This window comes from Cyanistes caeruleus, chromosome 25, assembly GCF_971803275.1.
Source record: "Cyanistes caeruleus chromosome 25, bCyaCae1.hap1.1, whole genome shotgun sequence".
NCBI lineage: Eukaryota > Metazoa > Chordata > Aves > Passeriformes > Paridae > Cyanistes > Cyanistes caeruleus.
In genome coordinates this window covers 6,287,626-6,314,348 of record NC_141725.1, presented here as the reverse complement: position 1 = coordinate 6,314,348, position 26,723 = coordinate 6,287,626, and the positions used below count along the sequence as shown (strand labels likewise).

Below are 26,723 nucleotides of genomic sequence, written 5' to 3'. Positions count from 1 at the left end.
GTATTGCACAGCTATAATTCCGTGTTTTATTTGTTATTATTGTAACCTGCTGATGGAGTGGGGCTGTATTCAAGGTAGTGGGTAACAACTCTGGCTTGAGGCATTATTTAGAGTTGGGTGTTTAAAGCCAGAACCTCATGCCTCTTGATATTTATGAAGAAGATGTGCCTGTAGCCCCAGTGCTCATGTCTTATTTGTTTGTTGTTCAAACAAAGGATCAGGAAATTGGATGCAGTTTCTGGCAAGTGATATCATCTCAACAGTTAAGGGAAGGCCACTGGTCTTTACACATTTCTCCAGCACAGCAATGAAGAGAGCTGCCTCCAATTCAAGGTGAATGGGTCACCTTGGAAAGTGTTGTCTCTGTAAACAGGGAAAGGCTCTGCTCCATTAACCCATGGGACACAACAGCCTCTCACCTAGGGCTGAGAATGTCCTGGGTCCTTATGATACCAGTATCATAAAGTCACCCCAGGACAGAGCAACACCCCCACGTTTGTGGGGCCCAGCCCTGCTGCCTACCACTGAAATCTCTCTTCTGATTTGCCAGAGTTTTCCCCACTTCTTACCTTAATTTCTCCCTCTTCTAATTAAAGCTCAAATTAAGAAACCTTGCCTTGGAGAACAGCACATGCCATTTTTCTCACTCAGAATAAGGTTCTTGGAAGAAAAGCTTTCCAGCCAGATTCAGTGAGAGCATTCATCCCACTGGAGACCAGCATGGAAAATCCTGCTGGGGTTGTAAGGGCTTTTGTGGGATTAGGGCATGTTTTTGGAGTCAGAGCAAAGGGTCATGCTGGGTGCCCCCTTTTCTAGGCCAGAAAATGTCTTAGCCCTGATCTGGCAGCTTGGAAGCTGCCCCTGGCTTAAACCTCAGCTAACTCCCCTTGCCTTGCAGCATGGCTGCACAAAGGAGATGGTGCACAACTTGCTGCACTCTATGAACTTACCTGTGAGCTCCTAAATAACTCTGGCAGCTTGGAAAAGCTCATTCAGCCTGAGAAACTGAGCCTGCTGCAGCAGCAGAAGCCAAGGAAGGGACTTTTTGCGCAAGCTCTGAAGTTTAATCTCTGCTGCGCTTTTGTGCTTCAGCAACAAGTGGCATTTGTGCTCACAACAGAAAACTGTAAGCAGTGATTTCTGGATGCTGCCTAGACACCCCTGAGATAGGCACAAGCCAGGATTTCTTCACAGATGAAGAGTTTGTGCTGAGAGGTTGAATGTCTCTGTGAAGTCTTTGGTATTACTATTCCAGTTTCTTCTAATTGTGTAGAAGACCAAACACTGCCTACTCTGAAACGGCTGCAAGCTCTGTAGGGCTCTGCAGACAACAAACAGATACCAGCCCAGTGCATTAACTGAAGGGAATTTGAAGGTGATCTCATTTTACCTGTTTCTTAAAAACCTCTCATTTTCTAGGTTTTTTCATTACACCCTAGTCAGCAAGGCACTTTTGTTCGAGAGACAGTATCTGTAGCACTTTGTGGTATCATTAGTGGGATTAGGTCAAAGCTTGAACTTGATGATCTCGGAGATCTTTTCCAACCTTAACGACTCTGTGATTCTGAGTGTCTGGCATGCCAGCAGTCCACATGGAATGTGATACAAAGACCCTACACCCTGCCTCTGTGCCAGCTGGTGACTTGTTGGCCCTGCAGAGCATGGGACCACAGCACGGTCGTGTGCCAGGCATCCTGCTGTGACCCAGGGCACCCTCAGTGGGCAACAGGCAACCACTCTGCACCTTCCACTTTGCCAATCCAAGAATGAGAGGGGACAGATTAAATATAAATCCCACCCAAGCTGCTACCAGTTCTATTTTGCCAGGGTGTTACTCATAAAAACAATCTCTGGTGCCAGCTCTGGTTCCCAGCCAGGGCTGCAAATTAATGAAATTGCCTTTTATACTGAGCATGCGAACCAGCCTCCTCTGCCTGCAGGAGTGGGCCATACTCTTCACTGTCAGCCTTCTGGGGGTGGTGGCAGTCAGGTCCTTATGGACTTGTCAGCAAATGGGACACTGAAATGAGGGCACAGCTAAAACTGCTGGAGAAGCTGTGAAACTTTCCCAAAGAGGAGACTGCAACAGGGAGAATGGTGAGGAAACCAGCATCTCCCTGGATGTCCTGCAGCCATTCAGCTGGCCTGGAAGGGTAGAAGGACAGGGGAGAAACTGGGAATTAGCTGAAGGCTTGGAGGCGGAGTTCTTAGGAATAAGCTGTCCTTGGAGAATGCTGCCACTGATCAAAGGGATTCAGTTCTGGTTTCTTCTCGGAGGGTTTTCTCCAGCTCTCAGCCTCATTCCTGCTCAGCAGCACCACATGGTGCAGGCAGAGACATCTCACATTAACACAAGCATTGAGCAGATACAGGGTGGAGCTCTACTACCCCGTGATACCCTTTCCTACTAGCATGGACGGAGAAGCAGAGTGTTCTCCAGGAGGCACATGGAAGCAGATTTAACAAACCCAGCAGTTCACAGAAGTCACTGCTGTATTCAGTAGTCTCCTTCCCAGAGAGCAGCAGACAGATTTAACAAGGAGAGAGGAGAGGGTGACTGGGCCAGCCGGGGCTGGTGCCTGCTGTGTCACTGCTGTGCAGTTACTCCCACGGTAGAGCAGTGGCTGCACAGCTGCCTGCTGCAGCTGGCCCTGCTTCAGAGCCCGGCTGCCACCTTCCCAGCCTGCTCAACACCCCTGCATGTCCCACCCCTATCCCTGACCCCTCACAGCTATCCCAGCATGAAGAAAATGCAGGCATCTACAAAAAGCAGAGATCTTCCTGGAGCAGAGAGGAAAATCTCCCCATGGCACACTCATGAGATCTGAGGCAACTCAACACTGTTGTAGGTCACTATCCATAAGTCAGCTGCTTAAAAAAAATATTCTAAGGCTAATTTTTTGTCCTGTAGTGGATTAAAACTGCAACTTGCCAGTGCTTCAGTTTCCCACTTCAGAGAAAAGAGATGACGTCCATGAGTGCTGGGAGGACAGGTTTGTTAAATCCAAAATGTATTCATCTGCCTCAGTGGAGGGACTGACAGAGGAGCAGAACAGCAGAAGGGAAGAAGGGACTGATGCTGTTGTGCCTTGGGTGTAGCTAATCATCAGTCAGGCACTGCATCCTACCCCAGCCCAACCATCTCAAGTACTTAAGCTCAATGTTTCTTCCAGACAGTTCCCTTCCCTTCCCCTGTAGCCTCTTTTCTCCACCAAACGTGGCCCTCTTGTGTTCACAAGCGAAATACAGAGAAATCAGTAACAACTGCTCATGAATATGAGAGGATTATCAGAAAAGTGGCTTTTCCACACCTTAAACTCTTTTTAGATGGCTCAGGGAGCCATGAGCAGCATACTACAGGTTTCTGCCCAAATCCCACATGAGCAAGCTGAACATCAGCTTGAGCATCACAAAGGTTTCTACCTTCCCTCTCACTCCCACCTCCCTCCAGTTTGGAAACAAAGATTCCTTAGAGGTTTGCAGGTCTAAATATGCAGTGCTTGGAAGAAATAAACCCCAAGTGCTGTTATGTGAAGGGTGGAGAGAAAGACCAGCAGGAAAGAATGCAGATCAGCGAGGGGTGGGTGTGTACACAGGGATGTGTGGCCACACACACAGGGAGGCTGCAGCACAGCTCAGACGTTCTGAAATGAAACGAGCAGTCGTTTATATCAGGGTTTCCATAGAGACCAAGTTTTGAAAGACTTAAGGTGGAATGATTATGTATCTTCTGAAGGGCCTGAGATAAAAATAACCCTGCTAAGTGTTGCATGGACTAATCAGATGATGATCCTTGACTTGGAGCTCTCCTTGGTGGCACTGGGCCCCTGGGCTTGCCCACACGTTCCCTGCCAGTGTGCAATGGAGAATGCAGCACCTCAAACAGCAGCAGTGATCCCTGTTGTGTTTCCCTGGAAGGCTGTTATGCTTTTCAAAGGCTTGTCTCTTGCTACCACTCTGCCAACTCAAGGAGAAACAACACGTGCTACAGCCCTTCTGCTGCCAGACCTGCTGTCACCAACACCCAGGCAAAACCCCTGGGGTCACACACTGGGCTTTGTCTGTGGGTTTGCAAAAGAAAGAAAGAAGCAGAAAGGTAAGGGGGAGCCCAGCAATGGGCACTGATGGATTTCCACCTGCCATGGCAAGGAAGGTCTGCCCCAGAAGTAACAAATTCACTGAAGCCAGCCCAAAATCACATCTTCGGTGGCAGCCCACCAGCCTCAGACTGGGGCATCAGACCTCCTGGGATTTACAGGAACTCCAGGGAGCCCCAGGGAGTGTCACATCCAGGGCAGGGGGAGGGATGGTGGGGATAGAGGTAGTTTGCTCCTTATGAAATGCCCCGACATTGCTGTGTCTACCACTGCTTCCACACCCAGGTACAAACAGGAAAACAAAACACAAAAGGGAAGACCCTCAGCCAAAGAAATGGGAGGTTCTCTGACAGCATCTCTCATCCAATGTTTTGATGGAACAATTACTCAGTCTTGGCCAAACCTTTAATCCCTCAGAGACTGCCTGGGGTTTTTTCCCCACTTACTGAAAAAAATACATTTTGGGTTGCAGGTCAGCAAGAACTGCTCATGCACTTAGGTCAAAAATGGAAGTGTGGAACAGTTCCTTTTTTGAAGCAACCAGAACAAAATCTTCTCAATACTTTGCTTTGAAAAAAGGGCATTTTGTTTGGAACTGCAATAACAGGGTAAATGCATCCAAGAAAGTAACAGAATCCTTTGTTTTGATGGGGAACAAACACAGTTCTTTGAGGCCAATTACTTCTACTTGGCCAAGGGATAATGGAAAAAACTTTGATTCAGGTGGCTTCTGCCCATACCCATCACTCCTCCAGTTAAAGCCATGAAACAAATTAGAGATTTCTCACTCAGCTGCAGTCCTTAGCCAGAAGAGCAATTTCCATGCTGCCCTCAGCCCAGCTGTCTCACAGTCTGGCTATCTAACAAGCCACACTGACTCTCAGTATATTTTTCCTAAAGCAAATTCCTAATGATGGTTATGAAAACCTCCTTATGGTTTCCCAGCTGATGCAAAAGTAACACACTAAGAGGCCTTGATTCACACGTGAACATTTCCAAAAACAGCCTCTGATTCTTGGGGCTGTGTGTGGGTCATAGAATTATGGAATACTCTGAGTTGGAAGGGACCCACATGGGTCATGCAGTGCAGCCCCTGGTGCTGCCCAGACCCCCCAACAAGCCCACCCTGAGCATCCCTGAGAGCGCTGTCCAAACGCTCCTGGAGCTCTGGCAGCCTTGGGGCCGGGCCCATTCCCTGGGGAGCCTGGGCAGTGCCAGCAGCCTCGGGGGGAAGAACCTTGCCCTGAGATCCATCCCAAGCCCTGGCACAGCTCCAGCCCTTCCTGGGCTCCTGTCCCTGTCCCAGAGCAGAGCTCAGCCACTGCCCCTCCACCTCCCCTCGGGAGGAGCTGCAGCCCCCAAGGAGCCTCCCCTCAGTCTCCTCTGCTCCAGCTGAAGGAGCTGAGTGCCCTCAGCTGCTCCTCAGAGCCTTCCCCAGCTCCATGTCCCTCCTCTGGACACTCTCCAACAGCTTTGGATCCTCCTGATCTTGCGGTGCCCCAAGTGCCCCCAGCAGTGGGTGTTCTTCAGGGACTAAGAACGAAACACCTTCTCCACCAAATCCTGCTTCACACCTGACCAAGCTTCAACACACTCACCTGGCAAGTGTTGACAATTTTTGCGTCAACAACTCTGCCTTGTTTGCTTTCTGATGGCTCTCACCCAAGGACTGAGGGAGGGAAAATAAAATCTCTTTTGTCTTCAGCTTCTGAAACTTGGCAGAAAGTGGCAAGTGATAGTAGAACTGAAGGGATCCAGCTCTGCTATAGTTTAGAAAAACGGTAACAAAGACCATTTTTGATTCACAGGATTGCTCCTCCAGGAACTTTTGGGCAGATGGAGACTTCTGTCTCTGTATCCACTCAGGAAGTAAGTTATTAGGGGAACCTTTTCCCCCTTACACAGAATTGTCCCTTGCAACCTCTCCTTTCTGCTGAAAGACTGCGGCACCTCCTTCAGAAGCGTCTTTAATAGAGGCAGTTCCTGGCCATGGCAACATCAGCTTGATGTAGCACTGCTGATTTCTGAGTGTGGCTTCTGCTTTCCTCAGGTGCAAATGGCTTGGAAGAGAAGGTTTCCCAATCCCAAGGGCACCGGGCTTGGGAAAGCTTGGTAATGGCTGAGCCTTGGTCCAGTAAAATCCACTGGGAGCCTTATTTTTCCACCTTGTCTTCACTCCTATCCCCCTCCTGAGATCTGGGAGAGAGAGGGAATTAAAAGTCATTGAAAGATTCCCTTTTCTCTGCTCCTACTTTCCCCTGGGAAGCAGTGGTGCTCTGGCAGGTGAGGACAGGTAACAACCCAGGGAGTCACATCCTGCTGAAGGTTTCATCTTTGGTGCACCAGGCTGGAGAACATGCGTGATTCCTCCTGCTCACACAGTGCTGAGCACCAAGGACTTGGATCTCTGTGGAGCTCCAAGATAGGAGAAGGTGGACATGGCCTTCCCCCCTCACCACCTCATGCATCTGCTTTCTTCCAGATCCAGCTGTGGGAGGAAGCTCTGAGGATTTGAAGGTGTCTGGAGTGTGGTCAGCCCTGTGCCTCCCTCTCTGTTAGCAGAGGCGCAGGACAAAAGGAGAACATGGAACATTCTCCTCAAAAAAACCCTGGGACTTTTAAATTGTTTCTCCAAAGAAATAATATCTTTATTTTTTTTGCAAAAAAGTCCCACGAAAGGACAAGTTTCTAGTTTCAGGATCATTTGATTTTAGGATCTTTCTGAAAGCCTCAAACTAAAGTTGAGGGGGTGGTCTGGACACAACTTTTCAATACTTTGAAATGAGGATTTCCACCACCCTTCATTCCCCTTGTCATAAAAGATCTATTTCATGCTCCATTTGGAAAGTACTGCTTTTTAGTTTCGTTCTTTTAGACTCAGAACAAACCCCACCTTTCTACAACTTCAGTATTCCCTCTCCTGTGCTGAGACCTGTCTCCCTGTGAGGCAACTTTTCGCCAGCATCAGGCATGGATGGAGCCTGCAGGGCAACAGTTAACGTGGTAATTCTCCAAGGATTTTGTTTAGAGTTTTATAGCATTACACACCAGCCTGATTGGATTTAAATGGCTTAAATTAACTGGGTTATTTAATGGATTGTCCAGATTAGGGAGGAATCTGCAAAATTCTCTTCAAGAAGAGAAGCTGCATGGGAAGAAATGATCTCCAAGTAACATTAATATCCTGGAGGCTCACAAGTCCTGACAGGCCACTCCTGTCCTTTATTGACATTCTCTCATACACATTTAGCCAGGTTTGTGTTTAGTTTAATAATCTCCTGAAAGTTTAATTGTTGCTTTATTCATCCATGACCTTTCCTTCTCATCTGGAGACATATTATTGCTAATCTACAAATTTCAAGAACCAGATTTATTTGCAAAACCAATTATTCTGCTATGCAAATCTCTTCTCTTCCTGCAGTCTGCCCGAACAGAGCTTTTTACCTCTGCCATAATATATAGACACTATTCAAATATTTAAATGTAAAATTTATCTATATTTCTTTTCAAGCATGCCCAGGTTCTATGTGGTGCAAAGTTAATTAAAATCTTTAGAATCAAAAGCAGGTCCCCTGACCTTGATCCAGACGTGACAGACTTTAACCTCCAAAGTCCTCTTAACCACAGGGGATGTGGAACTACCAGCAAAGTGGAAGTCACTTTGCTGTCAGTAAATTCTAATGGAGAAACATATCCTCTCCATCAGGCATCTCAACACCAGTGCAGCCCCAGACACACACACACAGCTCTTCTGAGTGGGCTGTAGAGGCCTGGCCTGAAGGAGGGGCAGAAAAATGCTCAAAAAAAGGGTCTTTGCTGCAGATCATTACCCCAAAATGTTCTCAGTGGCACCCTGTCCCCAGGGTGATGCCTCCCCTCAGCCTCAGGATTTCTAATCCTGCTGGCACAGTTGGGACACAGGACATTTAACAGAATCATGAAATGGTCCAGGTTGGAAGGGACTTTAAATATCATCTTGTTCCAGCCTTTCCCATGGGCAGGGACACCTTCCAGTAGACCAGGTTGCTCAAAGCCACATCCAACCTGGCCTTGAGCCCTTCCAGGAATGGGGATGATGTGTGGCTTCTCCAGGCCTCTGCAGATTCAGGAACCTGATCTCTCTTCCCAAGTAGTCAGTGACTGTAATACTTAACATTAGTCATTCATTTCAAAGTATTGAAAAGTTGTGTCCAGACTGCTCGACTTTCATTTGGGGCTTTCAGAAAGATCCTAAAATCATATGTTTCTGAAATTAAAAACTTGTCCTTTCATGCGACTTTTTGGAAAGAAAATAAAGAAATTATTTCTTTGGGGAAAAAAAAAAAAGTCCAAGGGACTTTTTGAGGAGAAAATCCCATGTTTTCCTTCTCTCCCCCACACTGCTAACAGAGAATCAACTTCAGCTGTCCTCTGCCTCAATTTCCCCACCTTCATCACTGACTGGAGAACTGCCTGTTTCTGTTCACATGGGATTTGAAGTCTGGAGTGTCACCTACTCTAATCCTCCTGCCCAAAGTCAGTCACTGTCATATGGCTATGGAGCATCACTACTACAATTACAGGCAACCAGGAAATCAACATTCTATACTAAGCCTTATGTCAGTGAATGGCATTAACAGGGAAGCTCACACAATTAAACCATAATTCAGTGGAGCGATGTCAAGGACTTTACCCATGAGCAAATAAAGGAAGCATTAGCCATGGGATTAGAAGGAGAGGAAGTGTGAGTGCTAGCCAGAGAGCAGAGACATTATGCCTGTGCTCCCAGCACTTACCTGGAGCTGTGCCTGCTCAGCCAGCATCCTCCTCCTGGACACAGGGGCTCTGGAACTGCCAGGGGATCCAGAGCTGACAGCTCAGCCTCAGCAGGTGTCTGCAGAGAATCCAGGATCCACTGGTGGTCTTCTGGATGACCCTGAAGAGAAGGAAGCAGGAATTAAAAGAGGGAGATTTTGAGTCAGAGGCACTGTAGGTAATGCAGGGTTATTTTTACTGAGAAAGACAGTCTTTATTCCTGCCCCAAGACATGAAATGGTTGCAGTCCTAGGTCTGGGAAAAACAGCATGAGCTACAGATGAATCCCATGGGATTAGCAAAGTACCCCAGACTGCCAGGAGAGGCCATGGCTCCCTCAGCTATGAATCCACTTGGACCTGAGAAACAGCAGCTCCTGAGCATTTTGCTCCAAGTTGATAAGACAGGAATAGTTCTGTATCTCACCAATAAATCACCACTATCAGACTGCTGGACAGGGAACAAGTCCAGAAGCCTTTCTCTGAAACGGAATTACTTGTGCACATGAAAACAAGGTTGGGGTAAGTATTGTTGGAAGAGCCAGCCCCCTTCCCACAGGCTGAAGCAAGGAAGGAAGGAGGATGAGGACAGTTTGTTCCTTGAAATGTAATGGAGTGAGAACTCTGCTTTAGACATGCAACCACAGATGGGTCTTAGACACTTGTGTCTGGAGCAGCCCTTGTCTCCTGCATACCTGCCAGGTGGGAACTGGTCATCTGGCAGCCAAACCCACTGCTTCAGTAACCCACACCCACTGGCTTCAGTAAGCACTGGCTCTAGCTTTCTATCTTTCAGATATGAGTGACTTTAAGCTGTTTTTCACAGTCTGTGGATTGTTTCTCTTGCTCAAATAATTTAGCTTTAACCTGAGGCTGTGGGCTCAATCCTTGCTGTCAAAACCCAGTGTGTATCTTTGCATGCAGCTCCTGAGGGTATGGGGGGATACAACATGAATCTCCCTGGCTCCTTCAAAGTCTTGCAGAGCTGCTTTATGTGTGTAGAAATCGACATAAATAAAAATAAATCTGACAGGCTTTAGTCTGTATTTCTCTGGCATATCCTTGTCTGCACTGGATTTACCCGGGTTGGTTTATATCTAACAGCAGCAACAGGGAATGTTTAGAGTGAGACAGACCCCAGTAAATACTAGGAGGGATAAGGGTCCCCTCACAAATATTTCCAGGCCAAATAACATATAATGTGCAGCCCATGGGCATGGGAGTACCATGGGAGCAATCCCTGGCTGGGTGTTCTATTGCCCCAGCTCATTTCTGTGGCTGTGCACACATGATCTGTTTGGGGTACCCCAACCCCACGTGCACAGCAAAGCAGGCAGCTTTAACCACATCTGTAAATGGAAGTTTCAATGCAAATGGCTCTGTTTTTACTGCTAGTTTCACTTAGGAATTACTTTTTGTTCTTCTAAGTAGAGGCAAACAAAACTCACAAAACCCTGACACGGTATCCAATTACACTTGGAGCTGGAAACATCAGAGTTTCTAGTGAGAAAAGAGGCCACATTCCCCTGCTGCTGCCTGTGTCGTGGCGTGGGCATAAATGAAATGTGAATTACACCACTCTTACCAATGGAAATGATTACAGAGGAGCTGCAATCCAAGGTGAAGCTGAGCCTTTAGTAGGTTTATTTTAAGCTCAGACACCATTAAATATACCAGAGACATGAAAGAAACTTTCCCTCTGTGACATTTGGATGAAAATGTGACTGATTCTAAGTGATTCTAGGATTTTTTGGTGCCCTGCTGCTGGACTCTGGAACCTGTTCTGGGCTGGCCACAGGCACCCTGTGCCGGGACAAATGTCTCCACGAAGGTTTGCCGTAACCGGCCATCCTCATTTTGCCAGAGTTGTTTGATATTTTTAGCTTTTCATCACAAACTGACTCTCATCTTGTCTCACAAAGCTGCTATTGAGGTAGAACTCCACTGAAATCCCACTTCTAATCTAAGTGCACGTCTAATCCATTGACACTGAACCCTCTGGAAAGCAGTGGGGAGCATCGCTTTGCTCTAACGCATATTCAGGCAACGAGAGAACTGAGCTATGGCTTTGGTTGATGGACCCTTCAGTGGCAAATTCACCCAACTGCATCTAGGCTCTTCATCCCTGTCCTCTCATTATCCTGCACCGTGCTGACCCATCCAGGTGTGTGGGCAGGCTGAGGAAAGGGCTGGGAAAGTGGATCAGCTGAGAAGAAAACCAAACTCTTTCTGTGCTGAGCTGATGTTCAGCCAGATCAGTTCCACAATCCGCATCGCACACGCAGAGCCACATCAGAGGAGTGCAGTGTGCCCGTGGGGAGGAGATGGATCAGCAAGGACCAGGAACACCCTCAGTCTGTTCTTGTCATCATGGGTTTTGGTACATGATCCCACATGCTCCAGACCTGTCTTTCCAAAACAAGTGTCACTCTCCTCACTTCCCAAAGCCACAATGAGCAACAGCAGCGTCTGAAATGACATCAGCACTCAGCTCCTCTGCCAAAAACCTGGAACACAAGATCCTTTGTCTCCAGATTGCACTCATCTTTTCCACTTCTTCAAATAATATGATTTTTATAATTTTTCACATAGCTGGTGGTTTCCAAACATCATTTACCCAATGGAGGCTAAGGGGGGAAAGCTATTCTTCAGGTCAACTTGTGCGTCATTTGGCTTGCCAGTCAACCAAGTCTCACTCACTTGGAGACAATATATCTGAGCTATAAAACCTCAACTCCAAACATAACTCACCAAATTTAGTGAGTAGCCTGTCATCACTGAGAGTAATGATCCTTAACCCCTTATCTAGCTCCAGGGAATCATTATCTGCAGTTGTTAATTTAAGCTTGTTTTAAGTAATAAAAAAGCATTTCTTCCTGCTAAAAATGTCTGATTCTACTACTGCTTCATTATTCAGTTTCATACTAAGAAGTTGGTGGTTTTTTTAATCGATTTCTGTTCAAATTAACATTCAAATAAATACCAAGCATACTAGCCAATTAACATGGTTACTGGCCAAATTCCCAAGCATTTTTGTTAGCTAGGCAAGGGCTGCAGAAGCCTCTGAACATAATGAAGCTGAGTTTAACCCATCCTCGCTGAGCTGCGCACATGTGAACTGTCATCCCAGCCCTTGCAGAGGTACCAGGCAGGGATTTCCAGGCTGCACGGGGCACAGGTAGGGCTCTGGGTTCATTGGCCTCACCTCATCTGTACTCATCACCCCTTTCAGCACAGTCTCTCAAGCATAATCCTCCAAATTCTCTTTGGGTTGCGCTGTTCTCTGTACATTTATGTACAAGAATAAAAATGCTCAGGTGCAATGGTGCAGTGACTTGCAGGTTTCAGCTCCTCTTCAGGGATCCATTCCTCACTGAACTGAAGTGAAGGTTGGGGGAGCTCCTCACACTAATGTCAGCCAGGAAGGAGCTACAAAAATGCAACTCAGCTCATAGGTAACAGTAACAGTCCCTCATAGCTGGCGCTCCAGCAGGATGAGAAGGGCCGGGCTGAAGGCTGGACATCAGTCACAAATATATAGAGTGGAAAAAGAAATATGCCAGAAAGCAACAAAAGCAAGATGACCAGGTTGGGAACACAATCACACCCAAAGTTCTAAGGCTGGCACAACCACCACAAACCCTCGAGCAATCCATCTGTCAGCTGAGAAGATGTGATTCAGATAGTGAAGGGAGCCACACTAGTGGACAGCTCTATGGGAACCAATTTATTTGAAGAAGGAAGAAACTTTAATCAGTCAGGGTTCAAAAGACCTGTAACTCAGAGCAGAGCAAATCTGATTGTAGACTCATCACAGGTGAACAAAAGATCAGAGAAGACAAAACAATTACAAGCAGATAATGAACTGGATAGTCAGCAGCACAGAGTCTCTAAAGAGTGAATCCAAGGTAACCGTGCTCATAACAGCAAGAAGAGCAGGAGGAAGGAGAACCAGCAGGACTGGCCTCATCTCCCATGTGCTGGAGTCCCCGGTCCTCTCTGGAAGAGGGGATAGCCCAAATCTAACCCAGAAGGTGCTGTGGTTTGGGAGTCTGCTTTTCCAACCCCTCTCCTTTATGGCCTGTGTTGCAACCACCAAAATGTGAAGGAAACCTTGAACCCATTTCCAATTCCTCAGTTCCAAACCACCAGCTGTTTTAGGATGGCTGCTTCTGCCCTTCCTGCTCTGCTGGAGACCTGACACTTGCTTTGCGGGGTATGAAAGATTGTTCTCCAAAGCATCAGCTCTAAAGAAATAATTGCCCCAGGGAGCCCTGAGCTGTAGTCATGGGGAGAGGCAGATTAGAGGAATCAGTCTCATTTTCCACTGGAACAGCTGGGAATGTACACACACTGTGGGTGACTGTCTCAGATGAGACAGGTTATGAGCAGCTGATAGAAAGGAATGTCTCAAACTGCTCCATCGCCTGCGACTGCCCAACTGCTCCATGCACTGAGGCACAGACACCCAGCAGGATGTTTGCTCTGCTCCTTCAGCCCTCTGTGGAGCAGGGAAAAGGAAAAGTGGAATCTAAAATCCACCTCTACCAGAGGGGCTGATGATGCTCCACACAAGGAGGATGATCTCCAGCCCCACACGGCACTTGGGATCCTGGAGCCAGAGGCTGCAGGGGCTGTGCAAGCCCTGATGGCCCAGGCTGAGCAGGGGGGTGTGGGTTGCTCACACTCACACCCAGCACCATCTCCACAGGGTGAGGAGATCCAGGCACCAAGTTCCCCTCTGTTGCTCTGCTGTGCCCCATCGCAGGTGGGAGACTCAGGGGAGCTCCAGGGGCCTCTGGGGTGGGGGTCTGTGTGAGAAGAGCCTTGCAGAGAGGAGGAGATAATTATTTCAGAAGAAACCCTAATGGCTTCTTAGAGAACAATACATATCTTTCCATCTCTCCTGATGATCCCTTATCATTACCCAATCCTCCTGGGCTTTACAGACATTAGCTAATCTTGTGATAAGAGATTAAGAGAAAAACCAAGACACATTCCCAGGCATTAATGGCAATTCCCCCCCCAGCCCGTGTGTGTGACGCAGAGACCCTGAGATGCCTTACAGGCATTGCTCCATGCAAAAGACAAAGGCAGAAACCTGATTATTCCCAGCTGACCTGCTGGGTACTTAGTCATGGTTGTTCGAGTTGTTTTAAGATGAGAAAAATATTATCATTAGGAGGAGCTGTGCTAGATGGTAGAGCAGCAATAGCTGGAGCTTTGATTATGCCCATGGAGAGATAAACATGCCAGAGGGTAATGCAGAATTCTGGGAATATTTCCTGCATTCAAAGCAGAACCATCTCTAACGGGAAGGTCAGGCTTTTACTCCGGATTGGGATAAACCACACTGAAACTGGTAGGCTTTAACTGTTACTCCTCAATAAGAGCTGCAGTTAACACAGCACCCACTGAAAACAGGAAAGAAATGCAGAGCTGCTCAGAGCAGAATACTTTGAGGAGAATTCCAGCTTTAATTTGGAGAGGGAGTGATAAAAGGAGTAGCAGAGGAAAGCCAAACACAACCATGTGTGTTTTGTAGAGAGGCAGACACACAGAACATGTTTCTGAGTTGTGTTTATGTATGAAAAGTTTGGAGCTGTTACTTTAGGCTGTGGGGTTTCTCCCCTGATCTAAAATCCAGACCTTTTTACATCCATGTAAGGAAAACTGCCTCAAGGATTCTTTACTTCAGCATTAGCTTCCTCCTAAAAAGAGCAGTCTACAATATCTCCAACTCAATTCACAGTAAGTCCTACTGTAGTCAAAAAGCCAGATCACCGAGTGGCAAAACATAGAATTCTCCACCCTGGACATCACCTGGGTAATTTTGTGGAGGATGGTGACCAGGCTTCACAGCATGGCTCTCTGTCTTGGGAACCACCTTTGGGGAACTGCTCTACATCCAGAACTTTTTGCTCTACACCAGCATAAATCCAGGATCCCCACAACATCTGCATTCTCCAATGCTTCCAGTGCCACGCATTCTTTCCTGCCCACAAACAGCAAGTTCCATTAGCCCGAATTGCTTTTGCTTCCACAAAGACACATACCAAAGAAGAAAGAACAAAAATAACATCTCTTGCCCAGGACAACATAGTGTGTGTATTTTCTGGCTCACTTTCTGCAATGGCAACAGTTTTTGAAGACAAAAATATCCCAGAGATGGTCTATGGTGCATAGAGCAACATTTGATATGAGGACCACAAAGGAACTGATGTTTTTGCTGCAGGATCAGAGGGCACTAGGAAGAGCAACTTTCTGAGACACATCCTTCTCCACCAAGAGCAAAAATAGCACAGAAAACCTCTCTCCTTGAATACATTTAATTCTGCATTAAACGTTATGGTTTCTGAGAGCTGCTCCTGTGCAAAACCAACACTGTTACTTATGAAACAATGCATCAAAGCCACAGATGGGAATTGGCTCTCCTGGCAGCACAGCCAAAAAAAATCCCTACTTTCTCTCTTTTCCCTCCTGTAACAAATGGCCTCTTTCCCCAGTCATCTGCGTAACATTTAATGATTAATGTCTTATGTGGCACGACACAGAGTCGTTTGCTTCCTTTTAAGAAAGCTTAAAGCTCTTTGGAGATTGGGTTCTACTTTCAGAGTTATCTTTCTACAGAGGAAACACATCTCAGATGTTCAGCCAGTTTCTGTAAAGAACAGGCTAAATGGAGAGTTACCAAGGATGATCTTAATGGACTTTGCATAGTTTCTGATGGCTTTCATCTAGTTTATTGTCTCTTCTTTAAATATGAAAATGGCTTGGACTGTAAGCAGAGCCTCAGACTGAATTTGGACAATCTGCACGCAGGAAGGAGGGCTGTGCTGTCTCATGGACAAGGAGCAGGCCTGGGACTCAGGAAATACAGCAGAAGTGTTCCACTCCCAAATCTACTGCTTGTCACTTCTCTAGTTGTCTTACATCCACTAAATGAAGGTTAAGATATAGTTCCCAGGAAATGCATTTACCAAATCACTAGGGATAAGCAGAACCAACTTTTTGCCCTAATCAAGTCCAGGAATCCACTCGCTCTCAAGTCCCCAAACTACTATTCACCCCCACAAAACAGGACATCTGTACTCTGCGAGTTTGTATTTCTCACCTTTGCTGACAAGGAAAATCTAAACAAGTATTTTAGGTTAAAATTCTTAACTTCCAGCTCACTTCTGTCTACCTTCAGCACCTGCCATTCTGTGGGTTCCTTGTCTTTCCCATTTGGTGCAGTTGCCAATAGCACAGGTGAAACACCTGCAGGAGCTCTAGGCACAAGTTGCTTCTGGGAAATATTAAGGATTATTCTGATTGTTGCATCAGAGCAACAGGATGGGCAGAGTGACAAAGTTTGCCTGTTAGAGCTGCTCTGTGTAGACCTGTGATGAAGCAAAGCAAATGTACCAGCAAATTCCTTGGAGACTTCTGAATGTTCAACAAGAAAGAAAAATAATGGAGGAGGCTGCCAGACTCTGGCTAGTTTTAAATGAAACAGTCTGATTGCTTCTAAACATTTTTGTGGTTGGGGCTGGTATTTTCCCTTCCATGGCATGTTTTGAAATTTACACCTTTATTTTGAAAAAGACCATAGCTCCTCCACTTGAGATCTCCCAGAGAGCAGAGTTCCTCCTTCCAGCCCTGTGTGAGCCAGGAGCTCTCCTGAGCAAGGGAAGCTGGCCAGTGACTTTTTCCAGCCCTTTCAAGACCTTTGTAGGCTGACAGAGTGAGGCAGAGGGATGTAATGGAATCCCTATCCCCAGAGAGGAAATGTGAACAGAATTCTGCCCTGTCTTGAGGCCCTGAGCTTTTAGGGGGGGAAAGGTGACTTATTCTGCTTGTTCAGTTGCAGAAACCACTCAGCAAAAGAATAAAATAAAAGCAAAGACACTTCCCCTCAGAGCTCCCTCTTTGTCTTGCAAGCCTTATTTGCTGACACAGAGCTGCTGATATGAAATGTAGCTCCTGGAAGGGTGGAAGGGCTCTGCTCTGGGCTATTTGGGGACAGAGTCCCTGGTCTGCACAGCAGAACCCACACTTCCCCAGCGCTGTGTCTCAGTCTAATCCCACTGATTTCAGAGGGGTTTCTCCTGATCAGCATCATCAGAGTGCATGAGCCTGGCCTTTCTCCCACAGCTTTGGCACTTCCTAGAGCAGAGGCAGGATCAGGCTCTGAACAAGAGCAGAATCAGACCTTTCAATGCTCTAAGTGAAGGCTGCACTATTTGCCCTCTGCCACCAGTGGTGTAGGTGCTTTGGTGGGTTTTTTCCCCACTGCCTCTTGCCATCTGAGAAAATAATACTTTGACGAGTCAATGACAAAATGGTTTAATGTAATAAACATGAATCTGTCAGACTCAAGTGCCCTAAAATATTCCAGGCTGCAAATGCAGGACCAACAGTGAGCTTGTTGATACAGCCTCAAGCCAGAGCTAATCAGACATAGACACCATTTGCTTTCAATAGAAATTACGTTCAAGAGGGCTGCTTCCTGCTTGCAGGGAAAGATGGGAAGCAAAACAGAGTGATGTGGCACACTGAAAGGAAAGAATTCTCTCCCATCAGGCAAAACATCACAGGGTTTCAATGTCTTGCAGGGACAGAGGCTCCCTATTTGACTGGAGATCCTGCTGACTCAGCTTGTGGCTGAAGATCCTCCTCGGAAGCAAACACATAAAAATGAATAAAATAGACCATTTTGTGTGCAAGGCTGTAAATAACAGGTAGTGAAAGCAGAAGCAGCAGCCAACAGGCTGAGGCTGTAAAACTGCACATGTTGGTACTGCATCAGGACAAGCAAACAGTCCTTTACCTCCTTGATCTGGCATACAGATAACATTAATTTGCCTTTCAAGCAGACCCTTGGATGCCCAGGAAAGCCAATATCACTTGGTTGTGGAGTCTCTGCTGGGAGACTCAGAAAAGAGCTGTCAGGAATTCAGTGCAGACGCTTTCCAACCTCTGTGTCACTGAGTGTAAATCCAACCCAGCTCACTGACAGGGGAGAGGTGACTTACAGTGGTGAAAATGAGGGCAAAATTCACTGGAACTAGCCGTCTGAGATGGTTTGATCTGATCATTGGGGATGGATAACTAGAAGCACAAGAGCCTGTAGCCTCCCCAGCCCCACTCCAAGAATTTTCCCGAGTTAAGCAGAACTAATTTTAGCTCACCGTTTCCACAACACTATTATTCCCCAGTTATACTTTGCTATGCTCCTTCCAGGACCCCTCTCCTCCCAGTCAGAGCAATACACACATTATGGCACTTCTCCTTTGAGGACTGTAGATCCTGGGAGTATTCAACTCCAAGACCTGTTCTTACAAGATCAGCAGCTTTGCAAGCTCAAGGACTTCAGAAAACTTGGAGGGGATCCAGGTTCAAGGGAACTTAACATAGATGTGACAAGGGCTCCCTGGTGCTAGAGTAATAAATAATAATTAATAATAATTAATCACTTAATGACGAGGTTCCCTGATCAGTCATGATCACAGCTTCATGGCTGCTATCACCATGCTTTGAAACAGATATGACAGCCTTGACCTTTCCTCCTCAGTAGCTTTAAGCTGTTATAATTTTGTTAAGGCAAACCCTCAGCTTGTGTAAATCAGCACAGCTAGAGTGACTTCTGATTTATGTCAGTACAGGAAGGGAATCACATCCCCTACATATTTTACCAGCCTAACAACCTAACACATAGCAAGGCAGAGTCAGAGTAGAACTCTTTTAAACCGCTGTCTGTCACCTACAGAGAGGAAAATAAAAACAGCTTTCAGGCTTCTAGGTATGATTGCTTCAGGGTCAGGAAGGGGAAATTCATTCTGTCTCTCCTCCCATGCAGTAGGTATTCTCCTCCTTCAACATATCACATGGCAGCTGAATTAGTACTACACTGTCTAATTACATTTTATCACCTCTGGAACATCAGATTTCAGGCAGTGAAAGAGGAGCCGTGTATTTGTAGCTGCATCCAGAATCCTACCCAACTTTACATGGGAAAAAGAATAGGATTCCCGCCCCCCACAAAAGCTTTTAATATTCCTTTCTTCTTCCTCCTCCTGTGGCACTTTTCACTCTTCCAGAGGCTGCAGCAAACTGCCTCCCCAGTTGAAGCAAACTCCCTCATAGGGCTTTATCTCTTGAACAGACTTGAGATGTTCTGGCCCAGTGCTCTGCTGTGTGGGCACCCTCCCCACGTCCGATGTTCTTATTATCCTCATTGTCATTGGCCTGAGTCATTGTGGGCTCTTTTTGTTACACTCCCTGGAACGGTCTGTGATAAAGACACTTCCACATTATTATTGCTTTTGCAAAGTTCTTTCTATTTCTTCTACAGCCAAACAATAATCTAAGGAGCCATATTGGAGGTAACACATTAGAAAGTGCCCTCTTTATTATCAGCACAATATGGGCCTGTAATCTGATAATGATAAAAATCTGCCCCTTTGCTTTGGCTCTTATCATTTAATTGGAGCGAAGGAGCACATTCGTTTGTTAATAATTTTATAATTGGTGCTATCTGCCGAGACCCATCAAAGGAACCGTGCAAAACAACCTCTTTCAGTACAAACCATCTTCATGTTCAAACGAGCTTTATGGCATTTAAATGTTCCTGTTATTGTTTGCAGGGCCCTCAGGGCACAGAGCCCCTGGAGCACCTGCAGCTGGGCACTCACCCAGCACTGTGGCATTCACCCCAGCTCCCAGCCCACACTCAGACCCACCTGCTGCTACCTGCAGAGCTGGCAGCTTTTGCAATCCCTTCTGTTCTGCTTTAAGTAGACATCCCAATATTTTGACAATGCAAGGATGTATCTCTTCACACTTGTGTCTCCGTGTGCCTCCCAGCCCAACTCACCTGAGGCATCTCTGCTCTCACCCTGCCATCTGCTCATGAGCGGGGACAGCTGGATTTGCATGGGGTGTGAAGGGAAGCACACGCCAAAAGGTTTGTTTCCCCCAGCAATGAAAACAGAGGACGTGTCCTACACTGAGCCAAGGCTGTCCTGAGATGCAGAGCCACGCTGCTCCCGCCGGGCTCTGCCCCATCGCTGGGGTCCGGAGGTGAGGCCCAGCTGAGGCGGCACCCTCAGGCCGTCAGCCCCAGCTCCTACAGCTCAATCCACCGACTGCTGGCCCACACTTGGCAGCTCTTCCCCACAGCAGGGGCACTTTGGCTGCAGCTATAAATACAGCCAAGCCAAATAAACAGGCCACAGATTGCTCTTTTGCCTGAGGGTAAATAGCATTGATTGGCCCTTTGCCATATAGCTGAACTCTTCCTCTTTCTCCCCCAAAGCCTTCATCACTGCTGCAGTCAGAGTGTCTTTTGGGATGATGTCTCTATCAGGGAGGTGATCCCACCCCTCTTCTCAGCCCTGGTGAGGCAAATCTGGAGTGCTGCATCTAGTTCTGAGCTCCTCAGGTGGGGACAGATGTGCGGCTCCTGGAGCTGGTCCAGTGAGGGCTGTGAAGCTGATGAAGACACTGGAGCATAATACAAAACTGGGGCTGATGCATTCACTTAACTCTGTCTATAACCAGCCAAACTCATCAAATTAACGTGAAGTATAAATCCTGCACCAGCCACACAACTGTGGCACCCGTCAGCACTGGTCTACAGCACAGCCTGCTCTGCTTAAGGAGGAGGAAATGATGGCAGAGGGATGGGGTTTGGAGCATCACACTGACTGCTTAAGACATCATCATTTCACCTCAAGTGTGGTTGCAAGTCCTGCCCATCCCACTGTCCGCTGTTCCTGAAGCCTGAAGTTGTCCCCGCAACCAAATGACTCAGCTGCGTGCCAAAAAACCCATCAGCTTCCCATGCTGCAGCTTTGCTTTACTGAGCAGGATAACAGAGAAATCAGGGCTAATCCTTTTGAGAGTGGTTACCAACATCAGGCAGCTGGATTTCTGCAAGCACCCCACCTGCACCTCCCAAAAGAGAAATAGCACAAGGCAGAGCTGAGGGCAGGATGTGCAAACATCTGACAGTGTGTCCTTTTCAGACCTATTTTAGGACTGGATCTGATGCTGTGCTGTGGAAAATTTGTAGGAATTTTCTAGTTCTTTCCAGGAATTCCTGTGTCTAAAAGCTCTTGTGCCCAGGATTTCCTGCAAAGCTCTGGAACCCCACAGTTCAGCAGTCTGTCATTAAAATTATTTGGACAGAAGCTGAAAGTTATCACAGGCTCCCCCACTGTCAGCTTCTTCCCAACACTCTGATCTGTTTATGCATCACAGAGGAATTAAAAAAATAAATAAATTAACAAAACTGATTAAATTTACATTTGACCTTATCACATCTGTATAGGTCTGTTCATGCATCAATCAAAGGGAGAGCAAATAAAACCCCCTCAATCTTTAACAACACTTTACAACAGCTCTGTATCAGCCATCTGTGCATACATGGATGGCAGACTGACAGGAGAAGAGGAAAAACCCTGCAAACTTTGTCTGCCAGGTGCTGAGAGGCTGCCAGGGTCCGGAGGGGACATCAGGAACCTTGTGCTGGGGCTGTTTTGGAGCTGCCACACAGTTCTCGTCCCCAGGCACTGAGGTGTCCCTGACCCTGCTCAGCTTCTCAGGGCTGGGACAGCTGTGGGTGCAGGTCCTTCCCTGGTGCTCTCTGCCCCATCCCCAGGAGAAATAAGGAGGGGACCTCTGGGCCATCTGTACCAATGGGGGCTGTACCAATACTAGAAAGCACCAAGCAAGCACTGGGCCAGGGAAACCACAGGCCAGGAACCACATGGGCCCAAAAGGCTGCTCATGTCCCTTCTCCACCTTCCCATCCCTCAGCCCTGTCAGGGAACTCAGCCTTTTTATATCCTAGAATAAGCACTGGTTTGACATGAGCAATGATGGTTGTTTGATATAGCAAGGGTGAGAAACTAATTAAAACCCAGAGCTTTATGGTTTCATTCTGCTCCTGCAAGATCTGGCTGTCTAAAGGTACATTTATGTGAGTTTTAAGTGTTTTGTGCAAATTCTATTGCTTGTGAAAGGCCCAGGTTTCCCCAGCATGGAGAAGAAAGTGCTCTGTTTATTCACAGGGCTGTTACAAGCAGCAGCAGGTCTGGCCCAAGCTCTGGGGGGATTCTCAAGGATTCCCCTGGGATGTTCAAGGCATTGCTGTTTTGACATCTATTTCCATCCTTAGCAATGCGCTGTGCCTACACACAGAGACCAAACGGGGACCCTGGAACTCACATGCTTTTAGCCAAAGCAGTTGAAAAACCTATTGTTCCCACCTGCAGGGTCTGGAAGCGCTTTGTCAGGAACCCTCAAAGCTGGTAAGGTACATGATGTGATGCCCTGCATGGAAGTCACCAAGCTGTGCCTGCACTAGAGGTTTCTACTGGCTTTGCTGCATTAATCAAAAGCCTGACTGAAATTAAAACTAAGGCCTGGATTTTGCAGCTTCAGCTGCTGTCGGGGTAATGTGACAATAATGGAAGATAACACGGTGATGCCTGAAAAGAAGCAGAGAGATTGTGCACAAGGTAACAGCTTTGGGGCAGAGCAATCCTTTCCAGCTCTCCCAAAAGTCCAGACTAAACTGAGCTGGATTCCCTCACTCCCAAACCACTGTACTTGGCTTTGGTACCTGAAGGGACAGTCACAGCATTGCTGAGGCGTTGGCAGCCTTCTCATTCTGCCGTGGCCCTGAATGCACCCACAGTGGCCTCAGTGCCCTTGGCTAGAACCTGCAGTGTGGGGACAGGTAGGGACCTCTCCCCTTCTGACCCAAAAGCAGGGAATTCCTTCACAATTCAGCAGGGACTTGTGATGACTCTGTCATTCTGCATCTCCTGGAGCAGAGCCCAAATGTGCAGCCACCTGTCTCCCCCAGTGCTGCTTTAGAAGCCCACCCAACCTCCTCAAGACAAACGGAGAAGCAGAATTAACCCAAAACTTCCAAGCACCACCTAATCAAATACTCCTGTTTCATTCCTTTAAAAATAGATACAAATTTCCTTTCCTTCCCACTTCCCAGGGCCTTTCAGAGGATTCATTAACACTGGATACACGTTTGGGCCTGACACACTTTATGAGCAGTTAGTATTAATCAGATGGAGTTTGATCAGCTCTGGCTCAGCCCTTGGCAGCCACTGTCCCACCTCAGTGCTCACTGCCAGCAGCGGGCTACGTGGCAGAGCTATGTCCAAGCCCAGGGCTGACCACTGCCCCTTAGAGCACTGCAGCGTGTCCCTCCCCTTGCACACCATGAGATATCCACACAACCACCTGGACTAGTGCGAGGTGTCCCTGCCCATGGCAGGAGTGGAACTGGGTGAGCTTTACAGTCCCTTCCAACCCAAACCAATCTGGAACTCTGGGACAAACTTGGATGTCAGTAAAAGCCACATTTCTGACTGTGAGGTCTCTGCTAAGTGTGGCTTTTGAGAGCCTGCTGTTCACCAGGGTCTGCATGCCTTGTTTACCCCTCGGTGATGTAACACAACAGACTCCTCTGAGAGGCAGCTCTACAAGTGTTTTGCATTTTGAGGATACACTGAAGAATCCCCCTTTTGGGACACAGGAGTGTGATCTCATGTGCCACACATGTGAGCCCCAAGCACTCCAGGGAGCAGCTCATTCACAACAGAGCTCTGAATCGTGGCTCCCTCTGCAGTCAAGGGGGGCAGGACCAGCCCCTCTGAGGGGGAATGAACTCACCCCAAGGTCAGCGTTTGGGGTGGAAGGACTGCTCTTCACCCATGCTGGAGGAACCTCAATGAGATGTTTTCCTTGCAGAGGACTGATGTAATTTTATCCTGTTTTCTGAGTGAAAAAAAAAAAAAAAATCTATGTTTGGCAGTTCTGTTGTACAGTTTCTATTGCTTCAAGCTAGAAATAGGAAAAAGTATAATGGTGTGAGGTGCCAGACTGGTGAGGGAGGAACTGGGACCTATTTACCCCACTTTCCCCTGCAATAAGGCAGAACAAGCTGACTTTCCCTGGCTATAGATAGACCAAGGCATGTCCTATATCCTGCCTGCAGAACCAAGTGATGCTGGCTCAGCATTAGCCTGGCTATCCTCCAAAATTGGATTTCCAATTAATAGCGCCAACTCATCACAGAAAAGAGAGAGCTTAGGTCTTAGTTGAAGGTCAAGGAACTTCAGGCAGCACAGGAGGGATTTACACACCACCCAGCTTCCAAACCTGCAGCACTCAGGGAGAAGCCAGCCCCAATGCAGGAACCTTTTGCCCAGGTGGATGGAGCTTTTTGGATGAGTTCAAGGTGGCTGATCCTAAACCCAGCAGCACTGCAGGAAGTGGGCGAGAAAGACATGGAGAGCTTCCCCCCCGCCACTGGCATGGAAGAGAATTTTTACCCTCAGACAAAAAAGGTACGAAAAGCACCTGAACTGGGGATGAAAACAGCTGAAGTAGCATTCAGATAATCTTGAAGAGTCTCAGCTCACTCCACACCTTCCCTCCCTCAATGCTAAAGGATCAAGACCAGCCAGGTGTCCCTGCATGTGATGAGTCCCTTGGAAACAGGGCTACAGCACAAACATCACCTTAAAGCCACCAAGTTTGCATTTGGAAGTAATTCCCATTCTCCTGCTTAGGCAGAGGTTCACGACTTGAGATTGGATGGGAGAAAGGGGAGGAGAAGATATTTTATTTATAGCTGCACACTCATTTGAATAAGAGCTGTTTCTGAAATATTTGCCTGAAACAATATGAAGGGAAGGGGTGGGGCGGCAGAGAAAAGAAATCACCACAGTTTAATCCCAGCAGCACTGCAGAGGCTCGGGAAGGGGTGTCACTCTCCACATAACACCTTCAGAAGCAGCCAAGCAGAGCTGATTCTCAGCTAGAAGAGATTTCCTGGAAGACACTCTCTTTCCACACACCCTTGGAGTAAACTGGACAGATAGGGTCCATCCAGTTGGAGAAGACTTAAATTCCCAAGGAAAGGACCAAAAATCCATCTGCTGAAGCTCACCAGACCACCTCTTCCCCTCCCCAAGCATGCTGTGGCCTAGCAGGACAGTATAATCACCTTACCAGTATTTCCCTGTCATATAAATTCACACACAAAAATCAATTAACCACCAGTGTTGCTGATTATAAATCAACTATTTACATAATTAACTACTATATTTTAATAAATGGTATGCAGGAAAGGAAGCCAGCAAAATACAGCCGTTCTTTTGGTGCCATCAATTATTTGGAAGGGAAGGCAATTATACTAAATCTCTCTTCCACCTAGCTCTCATGTCAAGGGAAATTCCTCCCCTTCCTTCAGCTGATTCAAAGCCTGGAACTGAGCCTCCAACATCACATTACTAAATTGCTTAAGCAGCATTTTAAATAACAAAAAGGGATATCATTTAATATTTTTGAAACATGAAAATCAATAAGCTGTCCTTCAGCTTTCCTGAGTGATTGGCCAGGGCTGTCTCTCTCCAAGCTAATTCAATTTTCAGTCTTATTTGGAGGAACCAAGGCTTCAAAAAATAATCAGGCTGATCTTATGGGCCTATCTGGGGTTTCAACAAGGAATTCCTTTCACTGAATTAGGTATCCCGTCTCTTTGGAAAGGAGATGCATTTCTGTCATTATTTGGAGACAGACCCTGATCAATAATTCTGCTGATGCCTGTGGCTGCTCTATGGGTTCAGCTCTTTGTAGGTACCTGTGCAGTAACGTGGGAAGCAGTGACTGAGGAAGACTCTGTTGCCCGCATGGGTGAGGATCTCTCCAGGGTGGATGCCCAAAAGTGTCAGCAGATGTTTCTCCCTGGAAATTCTTGACCCCTGGCTGCAGAGGGGGAGGAGAGTTCACAATGCTGAGCACCTTTTCTCAGGAACAAGAGTACACCAAGGAGCCTGGCTGGGTGAGAGCCTTGCAGGCAAAGAAGATTGGCCCTAGGTGGGAGGAAAAGCAGCAGCTGTGGGGAGGGACTGCTGAAAACCCCACAGGTGGTTCCCAGCAGGATGCTTGGACTGCAGAAATGCCCCTCCTTAAGGCAGCTGTGTGGATGAAGTCCCTAACCACTGCAGAGGGTTTCAGCTACGTGCCCAGCAAACAGCAGTGCAGCCAGCAACTTGTCCCCTGTTGGAGGATACCAGGTCATGCAGAACTTTGCCATGGGGAGTTCATATTCAGCTGTGTTTTCCCTTCAAAGGGGAGGGAGAGAGGCATTAATAGTGTTTGTGAAAGTGGTCCTCATCAAAACGCTGATGAATTGCCTTTGGGGCCTGGGTCCTGGTGCTTTTCAGCCCACTAATTCAAGGCTTTGTATGCTTATAAATAAAATTTGCTTGGCAGTGTGGTTTCGGCAGCCCATCTCCAGGAGTGGCCAGCAGAGGATGCTTGGAGAAAGAATAAGAAATAAGTACAGCATGAATTTTTACCTTACCAGCAAATCAGTGAAATGAAGGCTGAGCCAGCTTCTACACCTGGAACATCCTTTCTAGCAGTAATGCTCCAAGAATTTTTCTGTTGTCAAACTAGCATCTGCATGGCCTTCCTCCTGTTTGAGGAGTGCATCTCCATTCCTCTGGGACTGGTGCAAGGGTCCAGATGTGACAGTAATGGGGGCTGTACCAATATCAGAGCAGGGAAGACAGAAAACAGGTCATTTCTTTACAACAGCTTATGAGATTCAGTGAGAAATGATCACTCATTAGAGATTTCACAGGAAAATCAAGCAGAAGTATAAATCTGCTCTGCAAATCTTGACGTCAGCTCCAGCATTAGGTCATGCAGCACAGAGGGAGATCCCTATTCAATTCACTGAGATTATAGGCTCATCCATCAGAATCTTACTAGTTTCATCTCATTACAGTCATCCACCCCAGAGCAT

At 47.1% G+C, this 26,723-nt stretch overlaps 1 long non-coding RNA gene across 6 annotated transcripts in view; it reads right to left on the bottom strand.

Moving 5' to 3' along the window:
* Positions 1–25,853, bottom strand: part of LOC111940325 (uncharacterized) — a 34,904-nt gene extending 9,051 nt beyond the window's left edge. For 2 of the 6 annotated variants that reach the window (XR_002869474.2, XR_015279224.1), the window contains exons 1-4: positions 25,551–25,768; positions 23,576–23,680; positions 8,873–9,012; positions 5,696–6,293 (exon numbers count right to left, since the gene is read on the bottom strand). This is a non-coding gene — a long non-coding RNA (uncharacterized LOC111940325). Of the gene's footprint in view, positions 1–603; positions 6,294–8,872; positions 9,013–23,575; positions 23,681–25,550 lie in introns of those variants that run through there. The other 4 variants (XR_015279223.1, XR_015279221.1, XR_015279222.1 and 1 more) reach the window with 3 other exon arrangements.
* Positions 25,854–26,723: the final 870 nt, after the last annotated feature.